This window comes from Saccopteryx bilineata, unplaced genomic scaffold (genome assembly GCF_036850765.1).
Source record: "Saccopteryx bilineata isolate mSacBil1 unplaced genomic scaffold, mSacBil1_pri_phased_curated manual_scaffold_178, whole genome shotgun sequence".
In the NCBI taxonomy this organism is placed as follows: Eukaryota; Metazoa; Chordata; class Mammalia; order Chiroptera; family Emballonuridae; genus Saccopteryx; species Saccopteryx bilineata.
Genome location: NW_027095574.1, coordinates 20,202 through 23,468, shown reverse-complemented (window position 1 = coordinate 23,468; position 3,267 = coordinate 20,202). Strand labels below are relative to the sequence as shown.

Sequence of the window (3,267 nt, the reverse complement as noted above, 5' to 3'; positions counted from 1 at the left end):
GTTTTAAAGAACATTTTATGAACTTGACTCCAATGGCAAGAGAAGTGAAGGCAAAGATAAATGAATGGGACTACATCAGAATAAAAGTTTTTGCTCAGCAAGAGAAACTGATATAAAAATAAACAGACAGCCAACTAAATGGGAAATGATATTTTCAAACGACAGCTCAGATAGGGGCCTAATATCCAAAATTTACAAAGAACTCATAAAACTCAACAACAAACAAACAAACAATCCAATAAAAAAATGGGAAGAGGACATGAACAGACACTTCTCCCAGGAAGAGATACAAATGGCCAACAGATATATGAAAAGATGCTCAGCTTCATTAGTTATTAGAGAAATGCAAATCAAAACTACAATGAGATACCACCTCACTCCTGTTAGATTAGCTATTATCAACAAGACGGGTAATAGCAAATGTTGGAGAGGCTGTGGAGAAAAAGGAACCCTCATTCACTTTTGGTGGGACTGTAAAGTAGTACAACCATTATGGAGGAAAGTATGGTGGTTCCTCAAAAAACTGCAAATAGAACTACCTTATGACCCAGCAATCCCTCTACTGGGTATATACCCCAAAACCTCAGAAACATTGATACGTGAAGACACATGTAGCCCCATGTTCATTGCAGCACTGTTCACAGTGGCCAAGACATGGAAACAACCAAAAAGCCCTTCAATAGAAGACTGGATAAAGAAGATGTGGCACATATACACTATGGAATACTACTCAGCCATAAGAAATGATGACATCAGATCATTTACAGCAAAATGGTGGGATCTTGATAACATTATAAGGAGTGAAATAAGCAAATCAGAAAAAAACAAGAACTACATGATTCCATACATTGGTGGAACATAAAAATGAGACTAAGAGTCATGGACAAGAGTGTGGTGGTTACCAAGGGTGGGGGGGGAGGGAGGACATGGGAGGGAGGGAGGGAGAGAGTTAGGGGGAGGGGGAGGGGCACAGAGAACTAGATAGAGGGTGACGGAGGACAATCTGACTTTGGGTGAGGGGTTTGCAACATAATTTGATGACAAAATAACCTAGACATGTTTTCTTTGAATATATGTACCCTGATTTATTAATGTCATCCCATTACCATTAATAAAAATTTATTTTAAAAAAAAAAAAAAAAACAGGCCAAGGAGGATTTTACGGGCCTTTTTCAAACCTCTGAAAGGACACATGGGAAGCTCTACTGAGCAAGAGAGAATGATACAGAAAGCACCAAGCAGAGGCCAGAAACTGAATTTAGTGGACAAAGAAAAACTATCTATGAGATTAGTAATGTCAACAAATGAAGCTATCAAGTATGGAGAGTGTCTGCAAGGCTTTGATGATGGGTCACATCTCCTCAGAAACCAGAGAATACACTCAGGGGAGATGAACTATGTTTGCAGGGTGTGTGAGCGAGGCTTTACAAAAAACTCAGACCTCCTCAGACACCAGAAGACACACACAGGGAAGAAGCCCAATCTTTGCAAGGAGTGTGAACAAGTCTTTTCACTGAAGTCACATCTTATCACACAGCAGAGAACACACTCAGGGGAGAAACCATATGTTTGCAAGGAGTGTGAGCGAGGATTTTCACAGAAGTCAACTCTCTTCAAACACCAGAGGACACACTCAGAGCAGAATCCTTATGTTTTCAGGGAGTGTGAACGAGGCTTTATGCAAAAGTCAGATTTCTTAAAACACCAAAGAACACAGGGGAGAAACCGTATGTCTTCAGGGAGTGTTTGCGAGGCTTTACACAAAAGTCACATTTTTCTACACACCAAAGAACACACTCAGGGGAAAAGCACTATGTTTGCAGGGAATGTGAATGAGGCTTTTCACGGAAAACAAATCTTTTCTCACACCAGAGAATGCACTCAGGAGAGAAGCCATATGTTTGCCGGGAGTGTGAGCGAGGCTTTTCACTGAAATCAACTCTTCTCTCACACCAGAGAATACACTCAGGAGAGAAGCCATATGTTTGCATGGTGTGTGAGCGAGGCTTTACAAAAAAGTCAGACCTCCTCAGACACCTGAGGACACACTCAGGGAAGAAACCCTATGTTTGCATGGTGTGTGAGCAAGGCTTTACAAAAAAGTCAGACCTCCTCAGACACCAGAGGACACTCTCAGGGAAGAAGCCCAATGTTTGCAAGGAATGTGAACAAGTCTTTTCACTGATGTCACATCTTCTCACACAGCAGAGAACACTCTCAGGGGAGAAACCCTGTTTGCAAGGAGTGCGAGTGAGGATTTTCACAGAAGTGAACTCTCCTCAGACACCAGAGGACTCACTCAGAGCAGAATCCTTATATTTGCAGGGAGTGTGAATGAGGTTTTATGCAAAAGTCAGATCTCTTAAAACACCAAAGAACACACTCAGGGGAGAAACCCTATGTCTGCAGGGAGTGTTTGCGAGGCTTTACATAAAAGTCACATCTTTTACACACCAAAGAATACACTCAGGGGGAAAGCCCTATGTTTGCAGAGAGTGTAATCAAGGCTTTTCAAGGAAGACACATCTCCTCACACATCAGAAAACACACTCAGGGGAGAAGCCTTATGTTTGCAAGAAATGTGATCAAGGTTTTTCACAGAAGTCACATCTCCTCACACACCATAGAACACACGCAGTGTAGAAGTGCTATGGTTGCAGCGAGTGTGAGTGAGGCTTTTCACAGACGTCAACTCTCCTAATACTCCAGAGGACACACTTAAGGGAGAAGCCCTTTGTTTATAAGGAGTGTGAGTAAATCATTAGCATTAAATTGCATCTCCACAATCATATCTCGTACACAGGTCATAACCCAGCTCTGAGTGGACTTTATAGGAAGTTTACTAACCCCTTATTCTTATAATATTTTAATTTGTATAGAAGAAACTAAACTTTATTATAATGAAAAAAGATGAGCTCAACAAATCGTTTCTCAAGTGATATGAGAATGTCAACAGCAATATTCTTCTAATAAATCTTCATAAATCTATGATGCACACATACCTCATTCTTCCCCTCCCCATCACTGAAAGCAGAGTTCCCAAAGAGCCACAGAGAACTCACACTGTCAAGCACAGAAACTCAACCCCTAAAAACATGGAAATGTGGAGTCAATTTACATAGGTTACTTCCCAGGGAGAGGGATTTGAGGCAGACTCACCAGGAAAAGGGATTTCCTTCACTCCCGGAAAGTCGAGGCTTGTCTCCTTGTAGGCTCAACACCCTCCCCCCTTGGCTTTTCTTGGCTCCTGTCCTGGATTCCTCTGAC

General features: G+C 41.7%; 1 pseudogene; it reads left to right on the top strand.

The window, feature by feature from the left end:
* The first annotated feature begins 1,294 nt into the window (after nucleotides 1–1,294).
* LOC136318412 (zinc finger protein 133-like) lies at nucleotides 1,295–2,643 on the top strand (annotated as a pseudogene).
* The last annotated feature ends 624 nt before the right edge of the window (nucleotides 2,644–3,267 follow it).